Below are 8,400 nucleotides of genomic sequence, written 5' to 3' on the forward strand. Positions count from 1 at the left end.
TCACTTCACGAACTCTGAGTAACAACTTATGATAATGCATGGCGACACGACTGACTACTTTCACTATCCAGTTGTGCACATTGCAAAGCCATGAAAAGAACATTATGTTTTGTTTAGATTTCTCTGAAGAAGTCTTGCCCTGACGAAGTGGACGATAGTTTTCAGCAACTATGTATGCGGTTGATATGTGCCAGTTGCACAACTTATATTCACATTTGCATTGAAGAAAAATTGCTGCAGCCATCACGTTTTGTGAATGCAGTTTACTCACAGCTTTTAAAAAAAGGCAGAGCACATTGTTGCTGTCATTCTTTACCTTCACACTCTGCCACACAATCTCCAAAGGTTGGCCAATGTTAAGGTTGGTTTTTCAGCACCTAAAATGCTGGGTAACATACGTAAAATCATGATATCTGTTAACTCAGTGAGTGTTCAGAGAAGTGCAGGGCCTTGTCTCTCACTCACGGCAAGTAGTACGTTCGATACAGTGGCTGGTGTCATAAAACTCTCAGTAGGCCTGCCAGCAAGGTTAAAACGGGCCATGAAGGATGCATGGCTGCGCATTGCAGTATCAGTGGGTGCATATGTCGGTTCGCAGATTCATTCTCAAAAACATGAAGGTAAATAGGAGCAGAAAACTAAAGAAAATCAGAAGATTGCAGCAGGAGGTGGTGACTGTATCAGTATATGCTCGCTATCATGACGCAGAGCTCGCGTAGCTAATGGGTACATGCAGGCATTAAAATATTTATCCTAGCATGTCTGCTTGGTGACATGCCATGAATATATATATATATATATATATATATATATATATATATATATATATATATATATATATATATATATATATATATATATATATATTCGGACATTTTATCTTCACTTCACTTTGTTTTCCTCAAAGACCACCTCTGGAGGTATTGCATGAAGGGTGGGGTTAGAGATATTTGAGGAAAAAAATAGAAGTACAAGCATTGCCTTTGAAAATGCATTGTAAAGGATTCGAGAAGTGAAAATGGCCATGTGGTGGCGGCGACTTCATGGGGAAGGGCATTGCAGTCCACAATAGCTCGGGGGAAAAGATCCTGAAAACGTTGTTGTGCGAGCAACAGGGCAAGTTGTCTGAAACGGATGCACAGCGTGGTGAGATATGTGGGGGCGATGCACAATGTAAACAAAGGCTGGCAGTGCAGCGTCAAAGTAAGAGGCTTTCAAGGCTGTCCTTCAGAGATGAAACGCTGATGGAATAAGAGTATGCATGATGCATGACATTGACGGCATGGCTTTGAATTGATTCGAGCGCATTTGTTAGGTGTAACTGAGGTGGGTTCGAGATGGGACTGGCGTACTCAGGTTTTGATCTGATGCGTGTTTTATATGCCAGAAGTTTCACGTGTTCAAATTAATTGTGTTTTAAGCAAGTGCTATGTTTGTGTGGTCTGCTTCGTTTCTGCCTATTCATGTGTTGTTTACTTCGAAAATGTACGAGAAAGGTGAAATTTTACTGCAGCTCTATACTGCTGTGATGCTTTAAATGTTTCCCCGCGCTGGTTGCTCAGTGCCAAGGGCGCTCACCGAGCCCGGTGACAAAATGGCACCCATGTGCTGCTCTGTGATATTGCAAATGGTCTAGGTTAATTCGGAACCCTCCACTGCAGCAGCCCTCATAGCTGAAGTCAGTTTGGGACATTAACCCTAGATATCAAACCATGTTTCACGTATTGCCTTAATTTGCCCTATTTCTGAACAAATTCTATTTTATTTTCAGCATCGCTTCCGGGATGTAGCTAAAGCACCAAAGAAGCACCTTTTTGCTGGTTATGGATACCATCTGTCGGCTGGTGAAGGAGTGGAGGAGCCGGCCGAGATCCTTGTCAGGAGCCTGGAAAAGTTGTATGGACCAGGTGGTCCATACAAGGAGGTCCATACCATAAGCGCTGTTGTGCTAGTGTCATCATCAGCAGCCAAATTTGCTTGCCAACCACTGTGTTGCAAACTTACAAACGTAAAAACCATTGTGAAATCTTGACAACTTGGGGTGTGTACGTTATTCAGTGTTAGCAAAGCTAAAATGCGAGCATTTAAAAGTGCTGGCATGCATTTCGACATGTTTTTTTTTTGTTTTGCTTTCAAATATGCTTCCTATGGCAGTACTGGCGTTGACCGCTAGGGGACCATAAAGCGTTAGACAAGATGGCCGCCTCCATGCTGCTTGTGTTACATTTCAAAACATCGCGAATAGTTCCCAAGACGTAAGCTTACGAAGGGTAGGTGAACGTTTCAGGTATATCATGTGATTCAGTGCGTACGATTGTTCGAAATATGGCGCAGAAGTTTCGTAGCTGGCCTTACATGGCAGGCAAGTGCGTGAGCAACGAGTGCTATAGTGGAGTAAAGCTTTGCTTTTACTTGAACATTAAGTACCAGCAGGCTGTTTTTTTTAATGGTGGAGGATGAGCTCTACACGAAATACAAACCTTTGACGGCACTGATGCTCATTAATTTTAAACGTCAGGTCCGGTGAGTTGCACCGAGCATTGTATGTTTTATTTCTGTGTGAATTAAACTGCAGTGAGCCTTTCGTCTTGCCTCTCGCGTCTGCATGCTACTTTGCACTGAAAGTTGTGTCAGTTAAAGAACTGTGCAGCGAGTCTTTCGCCTTGCCTGTCACGCGTCCCGGTTACTTTGCTGTGGAAGTTGTGTGGGTGTGAATTCCTGGCGCTCAGTTGGGCTTCAATCTATAATAGTGCCACAGCGAAAATGTAGGATCGTTCACAAGTACGCAACGTGAACGATCACGCCAGGATATCGCGGAGAGTTCGGAATATTGGTAGACCTGCTAGTTTTTCGCTTTCAAACGAAGGCATTTTTTGTTTTATTTATTTTCAATATTGCACAGAGCATGGTCTTCGACGGCCAAGTCAAAGGCAGCTGGCCTGAGCCTAACAAGGCCCCACTACCGATGTAATTCTCGGCAGAAAATAAAAGAGAAAAGCGCTACGAACCAAAGTACATAGCTAGATATTACCTTGTGCCTATGATGTCAGTGTCCACTTACCACAGCACCTTTCTGTTGCAGACATTCCTCTGGCATCATGGGCTCAGTTAACATGGTTTTGCAAAGGCAAAAATGGGCTGTTTTGTGCTACTGTTTGTGAGGTGCCAATATTTAAGTGTGCCAAGAACTTCTACTGTCATATCGACTGCACAATGAAGTTTTCACTCTTTCACGCATTGCTATGCATGGCTATACGTGGGGATCACATGTTTTGTCATTTGAAAAATGCACAGCAATTACGTGTGTGCTAATACGACCATGGGTGTTTCCGCCACCTTCTAACGCTTAATCTGGGACTGTTTTGTTAGTTAGACTGCAAAGGAATTGGGGCTGATGCTGCTTATACCGCCTCATCATTTAATTCCTCATGCATTTATGTTCTACGCTGCAGCTGTGCTATAAATTGCTGTGCACCTAGCCAAAGCAATCATTGCCCTTCCGTCGCGAATTCTCAACAGGAGATTCATTTAGTCAAAACACTCACACGCTTCTAATAGGAGTATTATGTGCGGAAGGCGTATACAGAAAGCGAAGGAGATAAACAGGCCGCATACATATAGGACATCACTTTTTTACAGAGAAGCTCTTGAGCGCATGTTCCTGCATTCAACGTCTTAACTGATTGCTCATTCCTCCACTCTTGGCGTGACAGGTGGTAGCAGAGTGAAACGCCACCTGCCAGGGAGAGAGTGGAGGAATGGGCAACTGGAAGGTGGCTAGCAGTGTAACACGTCACCTGCCAGTGGTGGCAAGTGGCATTTGAAGAGCTGCACTCAAATTTCACATTACCCACTGTCATATTTCAAACTTCTGAAGCTTCACCATAAATGGGTTACACAAAAGGAAAGCATGTAGGAAAGAAGTTACAGAACTGCACGTGGTGCAGAAAATCATATGTAATACAATATAAGGCTTTGGAGAATAGTACACAACACATTATATTTCTGCTGTTTAAATGAACATTTAAAACATGACTAACAAAGTACAAGACAGCACAAAATAAACCAGGAAAAGCATAACAGCTCTTGGTGATTTAAGACTGCAGGGTCATTAATGGAAGCGGTGTGATCAGAAATATCATTCCAGCAGCTTATGGTTTGCAGGAGGGCTGTCAAATTAGCAGCAGTGGTGCGACCGAATAAGTGCCTAAAGCTGCTGTCTTTATAAAGACAACGGGATGCACAATGTGGTTCTGCTAGGGGAAGGTTAGTAGGATGCCTGATTTGGACAAAGCAAAGCAATCTTCGTACGTAACTCTAGTGTTGTAATTAACTTTAGTGAGTGATAGCGGTAACTTAACATTAGTAACGCTTGATTACTGGTCATATTTTATGGTTAGAAAATGTGCTGTGCAGGTGTGAATTCACTTGAACAATTGTATTAAATAGGCTTGGTGTGGTGACCACATGGGGAACGTAAATTCAAGTTGGGCAAGAACAAGTCTGATATGCAAGTTTTCAAGTGGTTAACAGGGCATCTCAAAGATTACGTTTTAGATAGCTGAGAGTACGGCGATTTTAATTGTGCCATGCTTGAAGGTATTTATATGGAGGCACGTATGCACAAGGGTTAAAATTTAATTTTTTTTTGCTTGCCACGTTGGCCAGGTTTGGAACTGCCGACTATATTCTGGTCTTACAAAGACGAACCTTTCCTGAACACGCATCTGTTTCTTCAGGCAAACTGCAGCCCACATTTTGGTCTGACCAAGAGTCTCAAACTCGTTTTGCCATGCAAGCCAGACTGTAGTTGTACCACTCGGGTATGTGATTTTGTGCAGGGAAGTAGGATCAAGGGAAGGGGGTGTTGCATTTTTGTAACAAAGCGTATCTTCCTCTGTAATGGCAGATGTCCCTGGTGTTGAAGCTCAGCGGTGCAAGCTGCATCTGCAAGAATGTCTCTTACATGTGGATACCATCTACACACTTTAGAATTTTGGAGGAACCTATCTTGGCTCTGTATTATATGCTCAAGCACATGTCTGGAAGTAAAATTATCATGGCTGGTGACCTGAACCTTGCTGGTATAAACTGGAACACACTGAATACCGCAAATATAAGAATATAAGATTTTATGTTCACCTTTAGCCTCAAATAGCATAATGAGTTAATTGTCATATATACAGGTGATTCTCTAATTTACAGTCATAGATCGCCGGGAGTCCTTGTACCCTTTCTGGCGCGGTGGTGCAGCGGTTAAGCGATGCGCCACTGCCCTGTGATGGCAGGTGCTCCCAGCAGTGGGCCTTCTACGGCCCCGGTTGCTCTTCCCGAGCGACCAATCATTCATTTAACTGGCCCATGCCATGGTAGGCACTTGGCTCTTTTCCAGTGGGCAGGCTGTGAGGACGGTGCAAGGTTACATGACCTAAGTGGCCCATCTGCCTCCTAGGTTGCTCTGTGCGGACCACCTGCCAGAGCCATGCCAGTGTTTTTTTTTTTTGCTCACAACGCTGACACCAGATGTTCTGGATAACGGGGCCATTAACGCTATCACGTTAATATAAAGACAGATAGCAGTAGACAGTCATGTTCATTTGAGTGCATTGTTTGCACAAAAGGCACAGAAAAATGGAAGGGTCACGACTATAGCTGGAGGTAACATTTCAGACTGGCTTCAAATTTATCATGATCAATGGCACATGCAATGGTACCAGGCAGTTGATTCCATTAACGAATGGGGTGGAAAAAAGGTGAATGAAAAAAGCAAATTGAGGAAAGATATGTGCATCTTTCAGTTGGTGATCAATGGAGGTAAAAACACGACAGGTTGGTGTGATATGGCACAAAGCGAAGTGAGAGTGACTATGGTATTATTTGTGAAAAAGGAGGGAATGGAAAATATTTGCTGTCCTTTGAGCAGAGGTAAGTTCAGATGTTTGTTTCATTTCTTTGATACTCAGTAATTCTTAGATATAAATTGGGCAGGCTCATTCTCCAAACTCCGATTTTGTTAGTATATGTGCATCTGTTAGAAATCAAGGAGGTATATTTCATTTCGAGCACACTAATTAATTCTATGTTAAAAGCATTGTGTCTGGGTTTCATAAACCAAGGTTGCATTGAAGGAATTCAGATGCTTTCGATGCCTTGTTGAAGAGGTCATGGTACCATTCTTCAGACTCAAATTGTTTATTGCATGTAGTTTGTTAAGTATATCTGAACAAGTAGGCGAGATATAGGCTGATTTGGTGCGACAATTAATTTGTATTTAAGTTATCCTGAACCGTGTGAAAGTCAGGCAACACTGGTGCACCCTCGATCTGTGACGCCATAAACCAATGGTCACGTGCTTGCCTGGTACTGAACTGCGCATAGTGAGGATAGGGCAGTGGGTTGTTTATTGTTCATGCTAGGGGTCAAGAAGGGGTGTTGGCAAGAGAATGAGGAGCCCACACCCCACAATAGGGGGACAAAAGACAAAGGCAACAAAGGCCTGTGTCCTGTTTCATGTCTGATCTTGGAGACTTCACCGCAGTGTGCCACAGCGGGACTTGAATAGGTGCATGTTGTGCTCCACACTGACTGTGCGCGGCAGTTTTGGAGATGATGACAGTGCTAACGATTTATGACGTCACTCAGGCTGCATCTATATGGCCGTCACTGCCATCGGGAGGGGATTAGAACCGATAACTTCCAATTGCAATTTCTAGCTTTCCAGCTGAAATGTGCACATAGGGCCGTACGCCTTTTTTATGTATAGTTAATAATGCCGTGGCCAGTGGCAGTAACATAAAATCATGATTTGTGGGGAGAACATGTCATGTCCCCTTTAATAATCGCGTCTATGTGATTGTTCCAAGAAAGGTCGGATGTTATGTGAAGCCCGAAATACTTGATGGTGGGTACTGATTCTATGGCAACATTGTTCAGAGTGTAATGGCATGGTACGATGCTATATTGTGAAATTGAAGGGTGTCAAAATCGGAGGCAAGCATAGCTTTTCAGAACCTGTATGAAGCCTCGAGATATCGAACATGAAAATAGCTTCAGAGAACTCAAGTTGGGTTTTCTCACGTTGCATATCGAAAATGGGCGGTTTTAGAACATAGGTGATGTAAGCAACGCCCTTTTATGAACATGTAATGTGGGAAAGGCAATTTTTACGAGCTGCCAAATGCATATTTTCTGTGGTCCATATCTCGAATTACGATTCTGTTTCAGAAGTTTTTTAAACTGGGTTTACCTCTTATGTTGAAGGCCTTCAATTTGTCAGTATAATCTTGTGCCCTGAACAAAAAAAAATTGAGGTTCCATTTATATTGGTTAATTACTCATTATTTCGTTGTGTTCTGTTATGTACATGATGTCTGCCTTGCTGTATAATCAACCTGCATAGACGTACCTTTCGCTGCTTTTCAAATAAAAATCTGTATTGAATAATTTGAAACAACAAGTTTGTGTGTATGCATATATAAGCGCATGTGTGTAGAAAGATTCTACAAAAATGCCTGGTGCAGTCATTTCATCCTTTTGCATGATGAGGTCCTCCTGCTTCTTCTGTCACCATTTAGACCTCAAAATCAAAATAAGGTGGCTGCTAGCTCACTGCGACAACATGGCAGAGTTTCTCTTCTGTGTGTTGCAACAAAAAGAGAGTTCAAATAAAGGTCAAAGAATAACTGCAGAACTGCTTGCTGGTCAGCAGAATGACAGCATAATAGTATGACTGCAATAAAAACACCTGGGCATATGTGCTCTTTTCACACCTGTAAAGCAGACTTGCAGTGTGCAGAAGCATTTTTTTGAAGTGATCATGTGGTTGTGAGGCACGATATCCCACCCAGTGGTAACGGGAGCAACTTTATGAAAACAGGCAAGAACAGAAAACTTGATGCTGTTGGTCCTGCGGGACGACATGTTTGCTGTCTACATGAATTATGCTGCTATCTTCTCCGTCCTATTGTGGACATCCAAACCCGGATCTGTACAAATAAATAATACAACAAAAATATGTGATCATGCCCTCCTTTATTTGATACTGCCAAAACAGGTCCCTGACAGGGAGGTCCTGGCAAGGCAGTCATGTTCAAGCACTCTGCAATGAAAAACAACAGACTATAATGTAATCAGCACAAATAACTGTGCACAATAACATCACAATTGGGTTAAAATGAAACAGTATAAGCAGAAATGTATAATATATACACAGAAAGGGAAAAAAACATAAAGCAGTAATATCATATAGCGGCTACAAAACACCACGCAAGAAGTATACAAAAAGCAGCAACAAAATTACCATATCCAAAAGGAGGAAAGAATAGAAATTTAAAACGCGATAAAACAGCCGGAAGAAATTTTGGAATCCTCTGAAACAAGAAGGAAACCATCATGCAAAGG

The 8,400-nt window shown here is 42.4% G+C and overlaps 1 long non-coding RNA gene across 2 annotated transcripts; it reads left to right on the forward strand.

Moving 5' to 3' along the window:
* The first annotated feature begins 2,170 nt into the window (after window positions 1–2,170).
* LOC144113617 (uncharacterized) lies at window positions 2,171–8,019 on the forward strand. 2 transcript variants are annotated; one of them, XR_013310836.1, is made up of 2 exons: window positions 2,171–2,270; window positions 4,669–8,019. It is a non-coding gene; the product is annotated as an uncharacterized LOC144113617 (long non-coding RNA). The 2 variants fall into 2 exon arrangements; XR_013310835.1 differs by having other exon boundaries at window positions 4,740–8,019.
* The last annotated feature ends 381 nt before the right edge of the window (window positions 8,020–8,400 follow it).

The sequence above is a fragment of the Amblyomma americanum genome, chromosome 1 (genome assembly GCF_052857255.1).
Source record: "Amblyomma americanum isolate KBUSLIRL-KWMA chromosome 1, ASM5285725v1, whole genome shotgun sequence".
NCBI lineage: Eukaryota > Metazoa > Arthropoda > Arachnida > Ixodida > Ixodidae > Amblyomma > Amblyomma americanum.